Below are 25,495 nucleotides of genomic sequence, written 5' to 3' on the forward strand. Positions count from 1 at the left end.
CTCATAAGCTCAAGAACAATTATACTCTCATAAACTCAAGGAATATGAAAAGAATGGTAAATTCATTCAAACAATTCTTACTGATGGTTGTAAAGGAAAAGAAACCTGATAAAACCAATGTATTTGAGGGCTGTAATGCTGAACAGCAAGTTGATTTAGAAAAGGTTGTTTCAGAATATGATATCTTGTTTCAAGAAGCTAAAGGTTTGCCACCCAAAAAGGAAATAGTACATGATATTATTTTGCAGCAAGATGCTCCATTACCTAGCATTGGAATGTATAGGTTGTCTTCTTTAGAGAATGTTGAAATCAAGAAGCAGGTGCAGGAGTTGCTCAAGAAATGGTTCATCAAACCTAGCACATCACCATGTGGGTCACCAATCGTTTTGGTGAGAAAGAAAGATGGCTAGTGGAGAATGTGCATTGATTACCGAGCACTGAATAAGATAACAATCAAAAATCGTTATCCCCTTCCTCGCATAGATGATCTTTTAGATCAATTGAAGGAAGCTGTTTATTTTTCCAAGCTAGACTTGCACAATGGATACCATCAGGTCAGAGTTGCAGAACAAGATGCATGGAAGATTGCTTTCAAAACAAAGCAGGGATTGTATGAGTGGTTGGTTATGCCTTTTGGCTTAACTAATGCTCCTGCTACTTTCATGAGATTAATGAATGATGTACTCAGAACTTTTCTTGATGATTTTTTTATTGTGTATCTGGATGACATTCTGATATTTAGCAAAACATGGGAAGAACACTTAAAGCATGTCAAGTAGATATTAGATGTTTTGAAAAAAGAAAAACTTTATGTTAAACTTTCAAAATGTGAATTTGGCAAAACATCTCTAAATTATTTGGGTCATATAGTAGGGGGTGGTGAATTGAAGATAGATCCCTCTAAGGTGGCAGTCATTATGAACTGGCCTAAACCCAAATCTGCTACAGAAGTGAGAAGCTTCTTAGGAACAACACAATATTGGAGGAAGTTCATTTCTAACTTTTCCTCAATTGCAGCTCCCTTACATGCTTTGACAGGATTGAACAAGGTGTTTCAGTGGGGAGGCAAACATCAAAAAGCCTTCAACACCTTGAAAGAAAAGATTAGTACAGCACCTGTACTAGCACTGCCTGATCTTTAAAGACCATTTGAGATCCAAACATATGCCAGTGACTATTCCATGGGAGCAGTGTTGACACAACACGATAAACCCATATGTTATCATTCTGAGACATTTAATCTTGCAGTAGTTAACTATCCTACATATGATAAAGAATTGTATGCATTAGTACAGAGTGTGAAAAAGTGGAAACATTACTTAATGGGCAAAGAGACAGTAATACATACTGATCATAAACCACTTCAATATCTACACTCCCAAACTAAGTTGCAGCAATCAAGACACTACAGATGGATGGGTTTTCTACAACAGTTTCATTTAGTCATCAGATATAAAAACGGCATATATAATAAATTTGCAGACATTTTATCTAGACTCATTATAAATGCATCTACTATACTTAAGCATAATTCTGTGTTACATGAAAGTTACATTGAAAAATATTCTCAAGACATAGACTTTAAAGATGTATATGCAACTTTAAGTCATGGCAAAAGAGTAGAAGAATTGGACTATCATGTAAATGACCGACTCTTATAACCATTTTGGGAAGTTATGCATTCCACAAACTGAAAGAGTAAAGATAATTAGAGAAGCACACACTTCTCTGATATCAGGTCACTTTGGGGTAAGTAAAACAGTTGCACAGCTGCAAAGATTTTGTTATTGGCCAAAAATGAATGAGACAGTTTCTAGATACGCAAGAGGGTGTACTATGTGTGCTAAAAGCAAGCCCAGCAATAGAAAACTAGGCTTGTACACTCCATTACCAGTTCCTTCTCACCCTTGGGAAAGTGTTTCCATGGATTTTGTTGGAGGACTGCCTAAATCTAGGAAAGGTCGTGATTATCTATATGTTGTTGTGGATAGGTTCAGCAAAATGTGTATTTTGATACCTTGTAATAAGCAGATTACAGCTGAACAAACTGCAAAATTGTTTTTTGAACATGTATGGGTTCATTTTGGATTACCCACTTCCATTGTATCTGATCGAGACACCCGATTTGTGGGGAAGTTTTGGTCAAGTCTATGGGAACTGATGGACACCAAACTGAAGAAAAGCACAGCTTTTCATCCACAAACTGATGGCCAGACAGAAGTAGTTAACAAGACAGTGATCCAGTTACTTCGAGGATATTGTAGCAAACATCCTAAGCTTTGGGATGAACATTTGTGTTATGTGCAGCATGCTTACAATAGAGCAAAACATTCTTCTACATAGATATCTCCTTTTGAGACCTGTTTTGGTTTCACACCAAAGTCTCCTTTGGATTTTATCTTTGGTAAAGATACCACAGTTGAGGGACACAATGATGTGGACAGAGCAACTAGGTTCATTGAAAAATCTAGGAGATCCACCAGGCACTACAGGAACAGCTAGAAAAGAGCCAAGCCAAATACAAGGCAAGGCATGACAAGCATCGGATGGAGCATAGTTTTCAAGTTGGTCACCAAGTCTCGTTGTATATCAGCAAGGACAGGATGCAAGGTGAAGGTAAGAAGCTAAAGCCTATCAGGTATGTACCCTTCCAGATACTTGAGAAGATTGGGGAAAATGCTTTTCGCCTTGATCTACCAGCTTACATGCACATCTACTCAGTCGTAAATGCAGATTGCTTGAGATTGTTTGAACCTTCGCTGATTGAGGATCCCGAAGAGCAAATTCAGTTGCCTTCTATTGATGACCTGCTACCTGAATACCTTAATGAATTGCAGGAGGACACAGTTCTAGACAGGAAGGTGAGGACAATGCGCAGAGGAGGTGTTGAGCACCTCAGAATTGGGCTCAAAGGTTCAAAGCCGAACAGTGCAAAGTGGATAGAAATTGGACAAGTGAGACAATTGTACCCTCACTTAGTTGATGCTTGAAAACCAACTTTTTGTGGTCCAAAATATTTTTCAGTGGGAAGGTCGTGATTCAAATTGGATCAAGGAAGAATAATCAAAGCACCATGACTGTATCAAATCAGGAAAAAACTTCGAATTCAAGAGCACAGAGCGATCAGGAAGACCTCTAAACAGTGGCAATTGGCAGCCATCGAGGAACAACGAGGACCTCAGTCAAAGCGCACTGACCAAAGCCGATGGATACTGCACAGGAGGCCAAACTGGAACTTGGGAAGCCCAGATCGGGAAAAGGAGGCCATTTCTGCATCATTGGAAAAACCCTTCGAGAAGGAAAGCCCCGAAGCGCTCGGTCGCATGGAAGCTAGGAAAACCGTGGGGAAAGCGCTAAAAGCTAAAGGTGGGACCCGCACTCCAAACCGGTGGTATTGATCGTGGGCACCCTTGGGCAGTAAGCGGAATTGAAGAAAAGTGAGTGATTCCATTCAGCGCCCGACGCTTGGTAAGCGAAGGAGAGAGAAAAATGTCGCTCATTGCGCGCTAATGGTCAAGCAAGTCAACCGCATGATATGAGCGAATGGCGTCGAATCTGGAGGCTCCAGATCTAATGGCTGAGATCATGCCCGATGGGGGAACTGGATTCAACAGGGGATTAAGCTGTGATGTATAAGGATTTGAGGTTTAACCCCTGAAATGGCGGATGACTCATTCCACAGTGTAACTGTAGAACCGAACCGACGAGGAAAAGATGGCGTAGTTTGCAAGAGGACAAGTGGCCACTCCCTGTGAGTCGTTGATGATGACACAAAGACAGGATATTCCAAGTGAACAGCAGCAGGAAATTCAACGGAGGAAGGAAGCGGAATCGAGCAGTCATGAGATTGTTTGGCGTTAAAGCCATGAACAGACAAAACAGAAAACAAAGGGAGAACAGAAAGAAGAAGACGAAGACAGAGAAAGAAGAAACAGTGAAGCAAAGGGCAGAAAGACAGAGAGTCGAGCTGACCTACAGCATAAGGCAGCATCGAGCAATCCCTGAGAGGATCTATTGGGGAACTGAGCACCACATTGGGCTCCTCCCATTAAAGACCAGAGAGGTCAAGAGCTGGTAAGGAAAAGATTCAGTGCACTCTAGTGGCTTGGAGAATCCAAGAACCGCCCTCCCAAGCAATTCTATTTCAGGAGACTCAGTTTGAGCTCCTCATTGTAATTCTCTGCTTTAAAGACACAATAAAAGAAGGCCACCACTGAGAGCTGGACCGAAGACGTAGCCTTGGAGGATAAGGTGAACTCCTTATTAATTGTTGTGCTCTTGTATTTGCTTACTGTTTTTCTCTGATGTTTTCCATTTTCCAAATGTCTGTGTATTTTGCAATGTGATCAATTTGTTGCCTAAAATGACATAGACACACACCAGCACATGAGTCTGTAATACCTTCATTCAATAATTAATTAACTGAGGTCACTCAAAAGTAATTTTCAAATCAAAAAATTTCTTGCATGAATTTACCATTCTTTTCATTTGCCCTGAGTTTATGAGAGTATAATTATTTTTGAGTTGATGAATTCTTACAATATATTCTATTCCATCTTTTGTGAGTTGATACTTATTTTCAGCTCTATATAAAACAGCTTTTCTATCATACAAGTAAGGACTTCCTAAAACAATACCACATATATCCAAGGGAACTATATCTAACTCAACCCCATCTACAAATGTTGACCCAAATGCAAACCTAAGTTTACATTGTCTAGTCACTTGTAGCTTTTCTTTATCACATACCCAACCTAATGGATATGGCTTCTTGTGAGGTGTGGTTAGTAATCCCAACTTCTTTACAATTGCTTCAAAAATCAAGTTTACTTGTGAACCACTATCAAATAAATTATCAATCTTTTGGTGCTTGGAAATGACTCTAATATGGAAAAGCTCATGTTTTTTCCTCTCATTTTCTTCATTATCAATAGATTGTGCAGAATTACTAGTAGATGCTTCAGAATTTTTACCTTTTATACATGTAGTTGTGACTGTTGTTTCATCACCTGAGTCTAACCCCAAATCTTTTTGAATAGCAACAGCAGTCTTCTTCTTCTTGCCATCGAACTTCTTGGGTTTCAGCTCCAGATGCAAAGACCAGCAATGTGCATCATCATGTCCATCATTTTTGCAGTGAGTGCATGAAGGTTTGTCTTTCTGTACATCGTTTTCCTTGCTCTCTTTCCATCTCAGCTTCTTCTTTTCCTTGTTCTTGCTTGTATTGGGTTTTGATGATCCCCCAATCTATAGGTTCACATTCTTGTCTCTAGCCTCTAGATGTGTAGCCTGAATGGATGCATCATCTATGCTAGTGGGGTTAAACATGGGAATGGTGTGCCTCAAATAGCTATGTAGACCACCTATATACTTCAACAAAGTTTCAGGTGAGTCTAGAGAAATGCCTAAAATTAAAGCTCTTTTTCTAAATTCTTGAGTATAGCTTTGTACACTTTCTCCCTTTAATTGGCGAAGAGTTTGCCAACTCATCATTGCTTGCTGCATATAAGCTAGTGGATAGAACTGTTTTTTAAGGGCAGAAACAAATTCACTCCAGGTAGAAAGAATTTTACCATGCTTCTTCAAATCAGCTTGGGTCTTTCCTTCCCACCACACCAGGGCAGTTCCTCCAAGGTGAAGGCTAGCCAGCTGAATTTTACTCCTTTCTAAATCAATGTTTTGCACCCTGCAATACACATCAATATGTCTAATCCAGTTATCTATCTTTTCTGCATTTAATTCTCCATCATAGATTGGCAAATCAAATTTTACATCTAATTTAATCAAAGATGTTTTCTTCTTTTTCTTTTCATGGCTAGAAGGAAGAGTTGACAGAGGAGGCTCTTCCCCTTTCCCTTTTCCTTATGAATGGGAAAATAGAAGAGGTTCCTCTAATCCTTTGCCTTATTCAGGTGTTGGGAGCTTGAACCTCGATCCTTTTTAAATTCTCGATACATTTCTTCCACCATGGCTCTCATGGTCATGAAATTGTCCATGAACTGAGAGTCTGATTCCAATGGGACTTCTTCGGCCATTCTCTTCTGAGCGTAGCTCTTCCAATCTCTGGATTAGTCTCAACAAGCTCTCCTTCTCCTAGTTTGAGCTTTGACCTAGTTAGCATTCAACAATCCAACACAAGATTGTCTAACCTTAGCAAACCTAAAGCTTTGAAACCACTTGATTTGAAATTAAGATCTTAGATTACTTTTAAGGTATTATAGACTCATGTGCATGAATTATCCTATATTACTTCGTGCAACGGATCACTAATATTGCAAATAATATAGACAATTGAGTAGTTAGAGAAGCATAATAGACAAACACACATAAACACAGCAAGTTTAATATGGAGTTCAGCCAATACTCTTGGGCTACGTCTCCTAGTCCAGCCTTCAGGGGTGACCTCTCTATTATGTCTTCAAGAGCAGAGTTTTACAAAATGTGAGCTCAAATTGAGTCTCAACACACAGATACAAACAGTAGGAGTTTGCTTGAATCCCTCAAGCCTCTCTGAGTACACAAATTCGTTCTCTCACTCTCTGTCTCTGTCTTAGCACTGCCTCCCCTCTGTCTCTATCAGTCTGTGGCTTTAAAGCCAATCGGCATTGTCTTTTTGTTTCCCCTTCTCGGGCTCTCTGGCTCCCGACCTCTGTCTGCTCGAATCCCCTTCTAAGCGTTAGCAATCATTGCATAATGTCTTCAGGGAAGGTGGCCACCTGTTCTGCAACGGAAGGGACCATCAGGCCTTTGAAATCCCCAAAAATAGTGTTTTCTGTTTACACAAAGAAACACTGTAAAACATGGGAAAAATCCACCAAATCACTATTCATCGGACTTCAAATATTATGGATTCCACCCTATTTTCCATCAGGCCCGCCTTTAAATTACTATCGCATGTCGCCAATTCCTGTTTCGTGATTTTCCCTTTGTATTTGAAAAATACATTAAAACACTGAAAATCCCAGAAAATGGCTTTATGGCGGACTTGAAATGTTATACATTTGCATCTATAAGTTCCATCGGGTCCGGTTTTATATCGTGATCGCATCTCCACCGTTGATCTGCATGATCTTGATCCAACAGCTGAGATTCATTTCGGGCGACAAAGGCGTACGGAGATTACCCGCCCGAAAAGGCGATTTTCTCATGCCACGTGTCGGCCAGTGGATGGGATCGGGCGGAGCCCGTCCAATACCACCTACCGCCTAAGGCCGGCCTGAAATCCACTCATTACGGAACTCAAAATATATATATCTGCATGTATTTCCCTTTCGAGTCTGAATTCATTGCTTTATTCATATTTCCTTTGTTTTTCATTTATTTACGAAATACGAAATACAAAGGAAAACGTCATTTTCCGGATCTCAAATTATATAAAATATCATCTATAATTTTATTGGGTCTGGATATTGCAGTCGTATGTACATCGTCCTCGCTCCTTTGTATTCTACCAATGCGATATCGCGAGTCAATCTGGGCTGTCGATCTACGTGCTTGATCGACGGTCCTCGTTGACTTGCGTTGATCGCTATCGCAATTGTCATGTGGTCACCGCAGATAGCCTCCACCTGTCACCGCTGATTGCGATATGCCGATTGGATCTGAACTGTTGATCGGCCAGATCCAACGGCTACTGTGCAAAGTTGCTTTGACCTCCGATATGCTCGATTTCACTGTTTTCTTCATGTTTTTGCCTCCCGATAGTGTTATCCGCCATTTTGAAAGGTTCTCTTTTTGTGATAGTTTTGAATGTTTGAATACTTAGAGGATGTTTTGGATCCATTTTGGATCAATTACCATTTTTTAGGGACTTGTACTAGTTTGATGCTTTGTATTTTAATGTATTAGTCCAATCTTGTTTTCATATGCTCATGTTTCTTATGTATTCATGATGATTTGTTATGTATTTAATCTCACAAAAAGGTCATCATTGTGATTTTCAAATGGTATAGGGTGGGGTCCATATAGTTATATTCATATTGGTGGGTGGTTCGACACTTTTCTAAGTTGAATTTCACCCCCTTTTAGTACACTCACAGTTTTCCTTGAGATTTGTTATAAGATACTTTTTTTTTTAGTTTACCTCTACCAACATTTAGGAGGTGATATTATTGTCAGTGGGTGGGCCCATACTGTTGTAAGTTGAATTTCAACCCCTCTTTGTTCATTTTGAGGCTATCTTAAGGCCTCTTATGAGATGCATTCACCTATGTTGTGTTCCTTGTTTTAGTTTGTTAATGTTAGTGTACAATAATTTATTAGCTTATTATTTGTAAAATTTAAATTTTGAATATTAGTTAATTTTGAATGTATTGGTTTATGTTTTGTTTTCCAATTTAATTACATTTCCTAATGCTCATCTTAAAGTAGAGATAGAACATATGAATAACATGAGTTTGAACTTATACAAGTGCTTATTGTCATGATTATGTTATCTTTGAGTTATTCACCTCTATTTTAGTTAATGAATGACAGCCAAACTTTTTTTTTTGCTGAGATTTGAAAATTTCAATCCTTTCCATCTGTGTTTCTTGTTCATAATGCATATAAAGTCAAATTCCCTTACAAAAAATAGCAATTTTGGGTCTTTTGGCAATGGGATAATATGTTGTTTTTTTATATCATTATTATCTTGTTTCCCTCATGTTTCTTATATACTCAATATGGTTTCTTATGTATGTTGCCATCATTGAGAAGTCATTCTTGTTTAGGGTCTTTTTGGCAATGTGATATTTTGTATTTTTACATATCATTCTCATATCACTTCCCTCATGTTTCTTATGTACGCGTGATAGTTTTTTTTATGTATGTTATCATCATTCATAGGTCATAAGATTGAATTCAAATGGTATTGGGTGAGGTTTGTATGGTGATACTCTTGTTAGTGGGTGGGTCCACACCTCTCCAAGTTGAATTGCATCCTCTTTTAGTGCATTTATATGTTACTTTAAGGTTTGCTACATGCTTCCTTCTATTGTATAGCTTACCATTAGCTTTGTTTTATCATTTGTAGGTGATATTATTACTAGTAGGTGGGCCCACATATCTCTAAAATTAATTTCATTACCTTTTAGTGCATTTTTAAGCTACCTTAAGGTGTATTACAAGACGCTTTTACCTTCATTTTAGCCTACATTTTAGTTTGTTAGTCTTATTTTAAAATGATTTATTAGTTAAATTAATTCTACAATGTAAATTTGGAATGTTGGTTAATTGGTTAATGTTTTGTTTTATAATTTAATTAATTATTTTAAATTCATACATTTCAAAACAACTTAAATTTGTAATTATACAAGTGCATGTTTTCCATGTGATGAAGTTATATTTAAGTTATTTACTTGTATTTTAACCTTAAGTAGTCTAAGGTTGACTTTCTTTTATGCCCAGATTAGAAAATATTAGATCTTTCCACATGTTTTATTCATTGATAATGCATATGAAATTAAGTTTATGTTTAGACATTTCTATGTGATAGAATTAAAATATTTAAAAACCCTTATTAAGTTTTAACATAGGAATAATTTATTATTAGCATCAATTGGATTGATAATTTTTATGAAAATTTATTAAAATATTATAGATTTGTTATAAAAATTGTCTAAATAAATAAAAGAACTGACAATATAAATGATTAAAACCCTATTACAATCATCTTTAAATTTTGAGTTTTGATACATTATATTTATTGACTATTTAATTAACTAATCCTTATTTATTTATTGAATTCAATTAAAAAGGGAAATTTGTAATTATGATGAGTTTTGTTTAATATAGAACAATGAAGTTGATAAGAAAAATGAGTTATGTAATGACAACTAGAGTACGTCAATTAAAAGCTATTTTGAAAAAGTGAAGAAATATGTATGATATTCTAAGCTAAAAAATGACAAAGTTCACATAAACAAAAGTTATTTAAGATATGCTCAAATCCTCTCTTCAAACCACCCTCTATATACTCTTTGGATCTTTCTTTTTTCTTTTAGGCTTGATGGACAAAAAATAGCGAGGGGGGACACCTAGGTACTCCAATTTCCAAGGGAGCACCTAAATGCCCCCCTTTTAGGAATAATTCTCCCCACATTGGAAACATGTTTTCCCATGTGTTTGACCACATTTCATAAAAGAATGGCATGGAGAACTTTTCCCCAAACACCCCTTAGGCACCAAAGCATGGGAAGTCAATGAGACACCCCAACCCTACAAGATGCATGTGTATGCAACACTAGTAATTAATAATTTGCAAATTTATTTTCATTGTTAAAGGCATTCTCATAACTTATAATGTTAAAGGTCCTACATGAAACCACTAATAAGAAGCTTGTATGCAACCAATGTAAAAAGAAAACTTGGAAGTGAAAAAAATATATAAGATTTTAGCCCCTACAAAGGGAAGAAAATCAAAAATTTATCTTAATCCAATTCATATATGAAAAATTATTCATCCATCTCGTTGGAAGAAAAAAAAAAATTATAATTGTTAAATAAAATTTGCCTTAAATTATAGAGGGAAAAAAAATCATTAAAAAATTGCTCTATTTGAGACATTTAAGCTATTTAAGATATAAAAAGATAACCAAAAATTTGTTTATATGTGCCCTAACTCCCATACTAAGTTATAAAGCAAACAAATACATATGTTGAAAACAAATTGTAAAAACCATTCCAGGTATATGAAGGAAAAAAAGTTTCAAAACCCTGAAGAGACAAAATATTCATCACTGGCAATTTTTAAAAAATGGTTTCAAAACCATAGAAATAATAAACCCATTTATATAATTTTTCAACTCCTAGTTCGACTTTAGGGGTTAATGAATTTTTAATGGTGCATAACAATGGAAATGGAGCCCACAAACCCAGCCATGTCAGAAGGGAAGAAACAAAAGAAAGGGGGAATTTCCAACTATTTTCAAACCAAAAATGCCTCCAACAAAAAGAAAACACTTTGCAAGCATTACCTGCTATGTATGTGTTTCTGGGATGTTTGTCACCAAATCCTCCTCCCTTGAACCCACTATCCAACAACTTCTCATTCCCATAACCCCATTACCCCCAGGATCTGTGGTCAACCTAAAATCCACAAGAAATATATATCCCTTAGACCTATTGTTAGTTTTATTGATGGCTCCACAAAATTCCTTTATGGATTCCTTTCCAAGAAGCTTCGACCCTTCTCTAACCACTCTTCCTCCATTAAAGACTCAATCAATATCATCCAGAATAACAATGCTCTGAAACTTGAGGAAAACTACATCATGGTTAGCATTGTTATCATTTCCTTATTTACCAAAATCCCTATCCCCGAAGCCATTGATCTCATTTCCAAGTTGGTTGACTCTTAAACCCTCAAACTTGTTGAAATTTACCTCACCACTACCTTCTTCACTTTTAATGGATTCTATTATGAGAAAAGCGAGGGCATCACCATGGGCTCCCCCTATCCCCTGTTGTTGCCAACATTTTTATGGAGCACTTTGAAACCTTATCCATCGAGAGATTCCACTTAAATCCTAAATTCTGGAAGTGTTTTGTTGATGACACCTTTATTATTTGGTCTCATGGCATACCTAAACTCCAAGCCTTCCTTTACCATCTCAATCACATTTCTCCTCACATCCAATTCACTATGGAGCTTGAATAAAACAAGTCCCTCACATTTCTTGATGTCCTTGTTTCTCACCTCCTTGATGACTCTCTTACCCACCAAGTCTATTGGAAGAAAATTCATACCAATAGGTACCTCTATGCCACCTCTCATTATCATCATTGTCAAAAGTTTGTTGTACTTAAAATCCTTGTTAACCAATCCATTAGAATATCCTCCTCTCAATCATTTCCCAATGAAAATGCCCATCTCACCAAAGCCCTCAAATCCAATGGGTACTCCTCAACCCAGATAAAAAGGGATTTCCATTATGCTCTTCACCCCAAGCCCAAAAACCTTTCCAACAACCCGCCCGTAGCAAAAATATCCCTTCCCTACGTTCAGGGAGTTAGTGATCATATTTCCAAAATCCTATCTAAAAAGAACATCAAAACCTTGTTCAAACCCCAAACACCCTTAACCAGCTCCTCAGAATGACCAAGGATAAGAATGACCCTATGCTTTGCCCTGAAGTCTATGAGATCCCTTGTTCCTGTGGAATTTCCTACATAGGACAAATTAGGAGGTCCTTTGAAACCTGCCTAAAAGAGCATATAGATGACACCTACCATAACCGAGTTGCTAAATCCGACATTAAAAAACATTCCCACAATACCAAGCATTTAATATGATTTGATAAATCCAAAATTATGGCCTCTGTTGCCTTCCACTTGAACTGTGTCATTAGGGAAGCTCTTGAAATTTAAAAGCACCCTAACAACTTCAATTGGGAAGATGGGTTTCATTTAAGCCAGTCTTGGAAGCCTACTATCCATTTTTTGTCCTCTAATGTCAATCCTAACCCTTCTTAAGCCCCTCCCCCCTCTTCCCTAATGTTAACCCCCTTCCCCGCCCCTCTATATGTTTATTAATATTAATATTAATAATATTATTAGTAATGTTATTAATCTTTACAATCTCAATCCCATAATCCCACTTTTACGATATTTTTATTATTCCCTCATTTTTTCTCTTTCTAATCATAAATTAAGGTATTGTATATTATGCTCTAATTTAATTTTTGTTATTAATATTATTATCATTTTTGTGCTAAATTAATTATATTCTATTGTTTTTTTTACTTTATACTAATATATATATATATATATATATTAGTATAAAGTAAAAAAAAAACAATAGAATATAATTAATTTAGCACAAAAATGATAATAATATTAATAATAAAAATTAATTTTGAGCATAATATACAATAGATTAATTTATGATTATATATATATATATATATATATATATATATATATATATATATATATATAAACAAACGAAGCGGATAGGGATATTTATATTAATAAAAGCCTAGATTTTGGGCCAGTACCCTTACATAGATATCTTCAAATGAGTAAACATAATGTTTACTATGTCTATGACTAACTGTTACACTTTAAACAAAAAAGGTGTTCTCCATAAATTCTACAGAAAGAGCCTAACAGAAAGCAAAATTTACAAGCTAGCATAGCTAAAAATTACATGGCAAGAGCAAATTGATATCCATTAAAAAAAAAAAACTATTTTCATTACTAGGACAGGCAATCACTATGGGCCACATTTAATTTCTTTCAAGCCTCAAACATGAAAAATCCTCCTACACCCAGCACAAGCCCCAGCATCGCTGCCCTCCTCAGCATCCCCTATATCACGCACATTTGAAATTTCCAAAACCGTCACCCGCTCGTTAAGTTGTCCAGCCTCAGTACTAAGCATGTCCAACGAGGACTCCATGTATGCATGGTGCTCCAGAAGCTTATCCTCCACAAAATATTGGAACGAACATCGTTGTCACTCGATCAAATTATCCAACTTGTTGATTATAGAGACCAAAGCATGTGTGGAATCCAACAGCTTGCCAATCAACTCTAAGGCTTTGATAGTTTTGTGAAGCACCTCAGATTTTTCCAACTCTGCCATGAATCCCAATGTGGAGAGAGAGGATTTTCCAACTTGCCCTAAGAGTGTCGGGTGAAAAGAGAGTCAAAGCACCACCGTCTATATAACTTAAGTTCCTAACACCAATGACAAAGACCTGAGAAAATGGATGAGGATACCAATTACCTCCATGGAACCATATATAATTCAGCCTGAAATTGAAACAAAAACTAGGTTGAGGCCTTAGATATCCCATCACGATGAAAATCATACTAGGACAGAAGTGAAGTGACCTGATATTCATGTCAGACATTGAAATTGAATCCACCTTGTTATGAAATGAAGTGATCACCACAGCTAAAGTAGAGAGAAATAAATCAATTCCAGGGAGAGTTAAGGCAATATGACAATCGAGAGTGAGTAGAGTCCACAAAATGAGGCTTTTGTTCACTGGAGAATGCCACTTGTGCAGAGGCCAATTAAAAGATTGGACCCAACAAAACCAACGGGAGCCTTCTGTTGATCCAAAAAAAATTAAAGCCTGGGGAGTGGAGTCCATAAATCGCCCCCCTTCGAACCTTAGAATATAATGATTATAGTTCATTTATGGAACTAGAGAGGAGAATATTTTTGCATTAATTTCGAGGATCCCTTGAGTCAAGTTGGCCACTCTTTTTGCTAATTCATCATCATTTGAATTCATATTTCTATATATGTGATAAAAATTCACTTTATCAAATTTTATCAATGATGCATGTATCCTAAGAATCAAAGGGGGGGATAGGCAATTGATAGTTTTCTTCGCTTTAGAGAATTGTCAAATAACCAATAGGGAGTCCCCAATGATAGTGAGCTACTTAATTCCTCGATCGAAGGCAAGCTCCAATCCTTTCCAAAGGGAAAGAAACTCAGCATGATTGTTTGTGGCTTTTCCGAGTCCCTGCGCATACTGCAAAACCATATGTTCATCAGGGCCAAAAATGACCCCTCCCCCTCCAGCCTCTCAATATTTACTAACTAATATTATTTAATAATTCGAATCTAATTATTAACAAATTGTGTGAAAACCTATTATATTCGAATATTAAATTTTAGCCATAATTTTGAATATTAATGTCAATTTGACCAAATCTTAAATGATATTAATCCAACATAATTTACCTAATTTAACCTTTATTTTTTCCTTTCCCCTATTCTATACCAATTTTTCTCTCCCTCTTCTATTCCAATGCTAATCTTTAATGATATTAATCACCATATTCTGTTGCAATACCAATCTTAAAAGATATCAATATATTAATTCAACCTTAATATTTCTCATTTTGGTCTAATCCAATACCATAATAATATTAATTTAAATATATTATTTAATACCAAATTATAAATCTCATTTTAATTTCTAAAAAAAATTATTTTCTTCATAACAATAATTGCACCATATCAAAAATAAATAAATTAGTTATTACTTGATTTCACTTTAATTTAGATGTATTAATTTAATTATAGTATATTCTGTCTATTCCTCAAATATTCATTAATTAATAATTATTGTATAAACGTTCAAATTATTTTTGCATTCCTAATGGCTATATCTTGTCTTTAATGGTCATATTATATCCCTATTTATTAATAGTCGGGCACTCTTTGCATCATCAAATTAAGCTTTTTGTTCTTGAAGATGGGTGAAGTGTTCATCCAAAACATTGGACATCTCAATGAAAACACACAGTTATCCAGAAATCTTTGGCATCATTATCAAGATATGAGCTGTAGAAATATACATGCTAGAAAACCTAGGTATTTCTTGCTATTGTTTGGTAACATAAACAATTTAAAAAAAGAGGCATGTGCATTGCAAATTAACTTGTAAAATATAAAATCCACCTTATATAGATCATCTAAAGGCCACATCGCATCTCACGTTCACACCAACATATCTCTTTTTCCCAAAGCACCATCATGTTTCTTGTCCACCAGCACAACCACAATAATAAATGTGGTTGATATATATCGATAGGCGTATATCAATAAGATGCACAACCCCATTAGTAAATGTGGTTGAAAAACATCGATAAGCGTTAATGGTATAGATATAATATTAATCATAATATTAATATTGATATTGAAAAATATATAATAATAATATTACAAAAATAATTGTTTTTGTTAGAGGTGGTTTACGGATGGCCACTACATGCATGGAAAATCTGGGCAGATCAACCGCGAAGGGAATCTTTTAAAGCCCGTCGGCCAGACTAGCAGGGCCTGACCCCAAGGGCGTCGAGGAGAATTGACCCTGTGACCTCCCAATCGGCAAGGTACTTAACAACGAGGACTCGACCAATTGAACTAACCCTTGTGCCTATTACAAAAATGATTGTTATAATAAAAACAATATTATTATTTTTACAATCAATAAAAATTATTAATTTATATTACAAATGGTTAATCATATTAAATATTGTTAATTATTATTATAATCATTTTAAAATCATTATTGTTACTACTAATTTATTATTATTATTATTATTATTATTAGAATTATTAGTTAATATTATTATTAATTAATTAATGATATCATGATTAATAATTAATAATTAATAATATTATTATTAATTAATAAATAATAATAATATTGTTAATTAATAAATATTAACAATAGTCAAGTCTCACTAGCACAATCGGTTGAGGATGGGCCTCATCAGCAAGGCAATCAAACCTCACAGGGGGTGGTTGTGCCCTGTGCTAGGGGAGGAGACATGCTAAAAAATCCAGTCAGCTAAGGGGTTGTGTGGCCCAGATCAGATGCGATCCCCGGGTGACTTTGACGGCTTAGATGCCCCTGGTTCGCAGCTCCTCAAGCCACAAGTCAAGCTTGGAGGATCACAGACAACTTAACAGAGAAAAAAAAATTATTAATAATAATTCATTCATTCATTCATTTAATTAAATATTAATAATAATCAATGAATAATAATAATTAATTAATCAATTATTGTTGTAATTTATTAAAAAATATAAATACTATATTTTTCTCTAATTTATATTAATTATTGTTAATAATAATAATAATAACAATATTAATAATAATTAATTAATAATATTATTTAATAATAAATAATGATAATTAATTATTATTATTATTATTTAATAATGAATAAGTAATTAATAAATTAATTAACCATAATTAATAAATTATTATTTTTATTTATTAAAAAATATAAATATTATTTTTTATAATTTATTTTAATTAGGGGAGGCTCGAGCGAGAGGGGCCATTTTAGCCCCGATGGAAAGGTATGGAAAAAGTTTGTCTAGGGACTGAGAGGTTCAACAAACAACCAGGTGGAAGAATATGGATTATGGCAAGCGCTGAGGTTGGCAACAATTGAAGGAATAATGCAAATTTCAACCTTTGGAGATTCCTTTATTACCATACAAAAATTTATAAAATGGTCTCAAAATAAGGACCGTGACCCAAATCAAATTTTGCAAAGAACATATTTGTTGTTGGGCAAGTTTGAAAAAAATGAATTTTATCACATTAAAAAGGATAATAATATGATGGCAGATGAACAGGAAAATCAGGTCGTCATACTCGAGTAGGGTGAACTTAGGAAGGACGGGAGTGCACCATCCAAAAGTCACATTCCCTGAATATTTATATTCGGGAAACCTCAAAATGTTGGAAGAATATGGAGAAGGGAGATCAGTGTGACAAAAGGATTAATTGCTTAATTTACTCCTTAGCATATCTGTTTGGCGGTAAGATTCCTAGTGATAAGTTGGATTTGTCAATCTCCAAATGGATAATTAAGAGGAAGCAAGCCATGATTAAGGACAATTGGGAGGTAGGAAGATGAATTTTAAGGTAGAGATGTAGCGAGGAAATAGTGTTCTCTAAGCTCGAGGAGGATCACCTCAAGTCGATTAGGCAGGAATTAATCTTATAGCAAGAAGAAATGGAAATTAAATTGGTTGCAGGGAGTGCACTATCGAAGAGCATTAAAAATGAAGCGTCCTCCCTTGTTTTCAATCTGGAGATAATCTTGGTTATAAGAAGATGGTTGTGGAGGGCTTATGCATTCTGGATAGTCGTTCATCCTCATTATGTCGAAGGTATGGATTCATCGTCTGGTAATGTTGTCGTAGACCCTTCTAAGAATTCCCTTTACGCGTTCAGGCATGAAGTGGAGGACATGATTTTGCGAATTGGGGGGGAAATTATATCAGAAGCCCAGTCTCACTTTACCCTCGTGACGGGTCAATTGGAAGGTCTGAGGAAGGATGTGGAGACTATGCAAGGGGCAGCAGAGGTCATCATGGCGAAGATTGTGAATCTGGACCGAAAGGTGGAGAATTCAGGAGAGAAGAAGGAAATGGCGATGTGTCAGTTTTGAAGGAAGTGTTGGGCATCTGGGAGGAAGGTGACAACGCATCAGCGCATGACAAGCAAGGATTCCCGCACCCCGGCCACCCTCTCCTGCCTCTCCCACCCCGCCCGAAGTTCATAGTAGATCTGCAAATTCAGTAAGAAGTAGAATATAATGATCCTGAGGACATAGACCAACAAATGAAAACAGAATCAGCTGACATGGAAGAACTCAGACAACACGGGTTAAGAAAAACTGACTAGTTAGCTAGTATAAATAGTTTTTTCTTTTCTTTTTATGTTTTGCAAATATGTAAATATTGATGGTTTTTTTTTGTGAATGTATAAGGAAAACGATGTAGAAAAATTGAATAAAAATACTCTGAAATATCATTGACTCTGGTCAGGGAAATTTTGGAGGGATGTGCTTGTTACTTCTGAATGTAATGGTTATGGCCAGAATCCAAGTTGTTTAATACAAATATAATAGTTCCTTTATATATATATATATATGTCAATTAATTAAAGCCAAGGGATTTATATTAAACCCAAGGATTAATATTATAAACCCTATGAATATGAACCCTTAGATTAATAAACCTAAGGGATTGATATTATAAACCCAAGGGATTAATACTAAAAACCCAAGGGATAATAAATCCAAGGGAATAATATTAAACCGAAGGGATTGATATTATAAACCCAAGGTATGTAAACCCAAAGATAAATAGTATAAACCCTAAAATAATCATAGTTGGTTTTCATATTGAGACAATCTTTGTCATAATGCGACATTGGACCATGATTGACCATGGTCCACCATGATTGATTTTCATATGGAGACAATATTTGTCACAACGTTGGACCATGGTTGATTTTCATATGAAAAAATCTTTGTCACAATGTGTCATTGGACCATGTTTGAACCATGAACCCAAGGGATTTATATTAAACCTAAGGATTAACATTATAAACCTTATGAATAATATTATACCCTAAGAATATGAACCCTTAGATTAATAACCTCAAGGGATTAATACTAAAAACCCAAGGGAATAATATTAAACCCAAGAGATAAATAGCATAAACATAAAATATATAAACATTATAAACCCTAAAATGAGCATGGTTGACCATGAATATAAATCCAATGGATTTATATTAAACTCTAAGATTAATAATATAAACCCTATAAATAATATCATACCCGAGGAATATGAACCCTTAGATTAATAAACCTAAGGCATATTATAAACCTTAAGTATATAAACCGTAAGATAAATGCTATAAACCCTAAAATAAACATGGTTGACCATGGTTTACCATGGTAAATTTTCATATTGAGACAATCTTTGTCACAATGCGACATTGGACCATGGTTGATTTTCATATTGAGATAACATTTGTCGCAATGTGACATTGGATCATGGTTGACCATAGTTGACCATGGTCGACCATGATTATAAACCCAACATATTTTTATTAAACCTAGGATTAATATTACAAACCTTATGAATAATGTTATACCATAGGAATATGAACCCTTAGATTAATAAACCCAACAGATTGATATTATAAACCCAAGGGATTAATTCTAAAACCCCAAGGTATTATAAACCCAAGGGAATAATATTAAACCCAAGGTATATAAACCCTAAGATAAATATTAGAAACCCTAAAATAAACATGGTTGACCGTGGTTAACTGTGGTTCATTTTCATATTGAGAAAATTTTTATTACAATGCGATGTTGGACCATGGTTGACCATAGTTAAACATGATTATTTTCAAATCGAGGCAATATTTGTCACAATGCAACATTGGACCATGGTTAATTTTCATATTGATAAAATATTAGTCACAATGTGGCATTGGACCATGGTTGACCATGATTATAAACCCAAGGGATTTATATTAAACCCAAATATTTATGTTATAAACTCTATGAACAATACTACACCTTAGGAATATGAACCCTTAGATTAATAAACTAAATGGATTGATATTATAAATCCAGGGTAATAATAAACCCAAGGGATTAATACTAAAAACCTTAGGGAATATAAACACAAGAGGATAATATTATAAACCCTAAAATGAGCATGGTTGACCATGGTTGATTTTCATATTATGACAATCTTTGTCATAATGCGACGTTGGACCATGGTTGACCACAATGACCACAGTTGATTTTCATATTGAGGTAATATTTGTCACATTGTGACATTGGACCATGTTTGACCGTGGTCAACCATGACTATATACCCAAGGGATTTTTATTGAACCCTAGGATTAATATTATAAACCTTATGAATAATATTATACCATAGGAATATGAACTCTTGGATCAATAAACCCATTGGATTGATATTATAAACCCAAGGGATTAATTCTAAAAAAATCTTTGTGACAATTTGACGTTGGACCATGGTTGACAATGTGATTAATTCTAAAACCCCATGGTATTATAAACCCAAGGGATTAATATTATAAACCCAAGGTATATAAACCATAAGATAAATATTATAAATCTTAAACTAAGAATGGTTGATTGTGGTTGACCATGGTTCATTTTCATATAGAGAAAATCTTTGTCACAATGCGACATTGGACCATGGTTGAGCATGATTGTTTTTCAAATAGAGACAATCTTTGTCACAATGCAACATCGGACCATGGTTGATTTTCATATTGAGAAAATCTTAATCACAATATGACATTAGACAATGGTTGACCATGATTATAAACCCAAGGGATTTATATTAAACCCAAAGATTTATATTAAAAACCCTATGAACAATATTACACCCAAAGAATATGAACCCTTAAATTAATAAATCCAACGGATTGATATTATAAACCCAAGGTATTAATACTAAAAGCCCAAGGGAATAATATTAAACCCAAGGGATTAATATTATAAACCCTAGGTATATGGTTGATTTTCATATATCCTAGCAATATGGTTTATTTTCATAACCCTAGGAATATGGTTGATTTTCATATTGAAACAATATTTGTCACAATGTGACGTTGGACCATGGTTGGCAATGTCGTTAATTCTAAAACCCCAAGATATTATAGACCCAAGGAAATAATATTATAGCCAATATATTAATACTACAAACCCAAGGTATATAAACTTAGGGATAAATATTATAAACCCTAAAATAAACATGGTTGATCGTGCTTGACTATGGTTCATTTTCATATTGAGAAAATATTTGTCATAATGCGACATTGGACCATGGATGACCATGGTTGAGCGTGATTTTCAAATCGAGACAATCTTTGTCACAATGCAACGTTGGACCATGTTTGATTTTCATATTGAGAAAATTCTAGTCACAATGTGACATTGGACCATGGTTGACCATGATTCTAAATACAGGAGATTAATAATAGTTAAACCCAAGGATTTATATTATAAACCATATGAACAATATTACACCCTAGGAATATGAACTCTTAGATTAATAAACCTAAAGAATTGATATAATAAACCCAGGGGAATAATAAACCCAAGGGATTAATACTAAAAACCCAAGGGAATGATATTAAACCCAAGGGATTAATACTATAAACATTAGGTATGTTGGGTTGTGTTATATTCTTTCCACGACTAGCCCATGTAATTAACCGGGGGGTTAGACGGGGGTGGAGCCCCCCCTTTGTTGTGTCGATTGCGTAGCGGGGGGGTCATAGGGGGTTTGAGGGGTGCAGGTAACCCCCCTCTATGGGGTCCAAAGCAGCGCCTCGGAAAATTTTGTTTTTTGGACCTTATATTAGGTTGGGCGGACCTACCTATGGTTTTGTGCATGATTTTTGCACATGGTTTTGGACGTGATGGTTTTCGATCCATGGTTTTGGATACAATGGTTTTCAGTCCATGGTATTAGATGCTTCAGCATGTATAAATATGTATTGTAACGTTGAAATGAATATAATGAAAAATCAAACTGGTAATCCCGGTTTTTGGATCTAGGGAAAATCTCTGTGTATATGTGTTTTATGTGTTATGCTCTCGCATTGTTTATTTTTTGTGTTTTAGGATTCGTATGCAAGTAATTTTTGTACAGGGTTAAAACATACATTTGGTATCAGAGTTGTTTTGGCTTCAAGGGGACGCCTTTGTTGCTGAGGGGTTTCGCTCGGGCCTGTGGTAGACCCTGTTCAGTGGGAGATCTATGAGATCATTTCTGGTGGTGAAAGAATATTACAAGCAGTGGAAAGATAGAGATCGAGAAATTTAATGGTCAGAGTTTTGAGTTGTGGAAACTCAAGATATAGGATCTGTTGGTGGATAAAGATCAGTGGATCGCGGTAGATCTAAGTACTAAACCAATGGGAGTGTCTAATGAATAATGGAAGAAGTTGGATCGGAAGGCAAAAAGCACAATACGATTGTGTGTCTCAGATTCAGTATTGCTGAATGTATCAGGGGAAACTACGATGAAGGCTTTGTGGGACAAGTTAGAGACTTTGTACCAATCTAAGTCTCTGGTATATAAATTGTTCCTGTAGAAAAAGTTGTATAACTTGAGGATGAAAGACTGAGACTCAGTGACAGAGCATCTGAACGCATTTAATACTGTGGTAAGTCAGTTATTATATGTTGATATTAAAATTTCAGATGAAGATAAGTGCATCAGTTTGTTGTGTTCTCTACCAGATTCGTGGGATAGTCTGGTTATTGCAATAGGTAGCAATACAACTGCCTTGCAATTTGATGAAATAGTCTCATCCTTGCTGATGGAGCAGATGAGATGAAAAAATATGGAGAGCCAGAATGGTGATGCCTTGTATGTACGAGGACGGTCCCAAAACAGAAACAAAAATAAGTCATCGAGTGGGAGATTTAAATCTAGAGGGAGATATCAATCTCCAAGAAAACCTGTAAATGTGGTGTGATGGAAATGCGAAAAGGAAGGGTATTACAAAAGGGACTGTAAATCTAAAGCCCCTGATAAAGGGAAGGGATTTGATGATGCTCCTTCTGCAGAGGCAAAAACCACCTCAGCTGAAGGTGGTGATGTGTACTTGGCTTCTTCAAGTACACATGTAGATCATGTGGCATGGTTGATTGAGTCAGGTGCAGCGTTTCACTTCACTCCCCATAGAGAGTGATTTTACGAGTATGAGAAATACGATTGTGATGATGTTTTCTTAGGGGATGATAGGAAAGCTAGAATCGTTGGAGGTGGAAAAGTAAAGTTGAAGTTGTAAGGTGAAAGGGTTAGAACACTTCCGGGTGTTCTGCATATTCCTGCGTTGGCTAGAAATTTAATTTCTGTAAGCAAGCTAGATGATGCAGGTGTAAAAACAGTGTTCGAAAAGAATACCTGCAAGATGGTTCGAGGAGCACTGGTATTGATGCGGGGAGTTCGGATTGGAACTCTGTACAAGCTGCAAGGTAGCACTGTTGTTGATGGGTGCAACAGCTCTGTGGTTCCTAAAAGTGGAGTAGAAAATCTAGTGGTCTCTGGAGAGAAGACCATGTTGTGGCATCAAAGGCTTGGACATATTAGAGAGAAGGGCCTTCGAATACTTCATGGTAAAGGTATGATAGAAAGTATGAGTAATAGCTCTCTGGATTTTGATTTCTATGAAAATTGTGTATATGGGAATCAAAATCGGGTGAGTTTCCTCTCTAGTGTTAAAAGGGTGAAACAGATATTAGAACTTGTGCACAGTGATGTGTTTGGACCTGTGAAGGTTCCATCACTAGGTAAGTCTATGTACTATGTATCATTATAGATGACTTCTCAAGGAATACATGGATATATTTCCTTAAGAATAAATCTGAAGTCTTTGACGAGTTTAAAGAATTTAAGGCTCTGGTGGAAAACCAAACAGAGAAGAAGATAAAGGTGTTGAGAACAGATAACGGTGGAGAGTTTTGTAGCAGGGAATTTGAAGAATTATGTAAGAAATGTGATATAGCACGGCAGAAGACTACTCCATACACACCTTAGCAAAATGGAGTTGCAGAAAGAATGAGCAAGACGTTGATGGAAAGAGCAAGAAGCATGCTCAGTGGTGTTGAGTTGGGACATGAATTCTGAGCGGAGGCGATGGAGACAGCATGTTACCTTATCAACAGATCACATTCATCAGTGTTGGAGGATAAGACTCCACAAGAGGTATGGACTGGTAAAAAACCCTCTCTTTCACATCTGAGGGTATTTGGATGTGATGCGTATGTACATGTTCCAAAGGAGAAACGAACCAAGTTGGATAGTAAATCTGAAAAGTGCATCTTTATTGGGTATAAGGATGGTTTAAAGATAAGCTTTAGAACCCGGTAACAAGAAAGGTTGTGTATAACCGAGATGTGGTGTTCAGAGAGATAAAATATGTTATTAAACATGAAGTCCAACCAAAGGAACCTAAGAAGAGTTTGAGCTTAAGGAGGAAGAATCAGACTCTACAACAGAGGAGGAATCAGAAGATGAAGAGCCACAAACTCCGGGTGTGAGAAGATCAGTTCGAGAAAGAAGGCAGCCAAAAAGGTATAGTCCATCTGATTTCTGTTCAAATTTTTCTTTATCTATTACTGAATATGATCCCAGAACCATGAAGGAAGAAGTAGATTTTTAGGATGGCAAACTCTAGAAAGAGACCATGGTTGATGAAATGGCATCTTTGCACAAAAATGAGGCTTGGGATCTGGTGGAGTTGCGGGCTGGAAAGAAACCCATTGACAGCAAATGGGTGTTCAAGAAGAAGACAAATGCAGAAGGAAAGGTGGAGAAATACAAATCTCGGTTGGTAGCAAAAGGTTATTCCCAAGTGTCGGGAATTGATTTTGATGATATTTTTTCTCTTGTTGCCAAGGTAACTTCTATTAGATTACTTTTATCTGTTGTTGTTGCTTTTGATTTTGAGGTAGAATAGATAGATGTGAAGACAGCATTTCTTCACGGGGATCTGGAAGAGGAAATCTACATGAAGCAACCTGAAGGCTTTGCAATGAAAGGTAAGAAAGAACTTGTATGCAAGTTAAAGAAGTCTTTATATGGATTAAAACAGTTACCAAGGATGTGGTATCAGAAATTTGATACATTTATATGGGGACTTGGCTTCACCAGAAGCAAAGCAAATCACTGTGTGTATTTTAAATTAATTGGTGATCGTGTTATTTATCTGGTCTTGTATGTGGATGATATGTTGTTGATTGGAAATGACAAAGAAATTATCCAGGATTTGAAGACCCATCTGTCCTCCAAATTCGACATGAAAGATATTGGTGCTACAAATTATATTTTGGGCATGGAAATTAAAAGATATCAGACAAAGAGGAAGCTCTGGCTAAGCCAGAGGAAGTCTGTAGACCCTGTGGTTTCGCTCGGGCCTGTGGTAGACCCTATTCAGTAGGAGATCTGCGAGATTGATTTTGGTGGTGAAATAAGATGGCGAACAATGGAAAGATAAAGATCAAGAAATTTAATGGTCAGAGTTTTGAGTTGTGGAAACTCAAGATGGAGGATTTGTTGGTGGATAAAGATCAATGGATCATGGTAGATCAGGGTACTAAACCAACGAGAGTGTCTGATGAAGAATGGAAGAAGTTGGATCGGAAGGAAAAGAGCATAATA

At 35.8% G+C, this 25,495-nt stretch overlaps 1 pseudogene; it reads left to right on the forward strand.

Moving 5' to 3' along the window:
* Positions 1-17,925, forward strand: part of LOC149169753 (protein ILITYHIA pseudogene) — a 67,261-nt pseudogene extending 49,336 nt beyond the window's left edge.
* The last annotated feature ends 7,570 nt before the right edge of the window (positions 17,926-25,495 follow it).

Source organism: Pinus tabuliformis, chromosome 4_2 (assembly GCF_031772625.1).
Source record: "Pinus tabuliformis cultivar Carrire ecotype Pingquan chromosome 4_2, CPIR1, whole genome shotgun sequence".
NCBI classification, from domain to species: Eukaryota; Viridiplantae; Streptophyta; class Pinopsida; order Pinales; family Pinaceae; genus Pinus; species Pinus tabuliformis.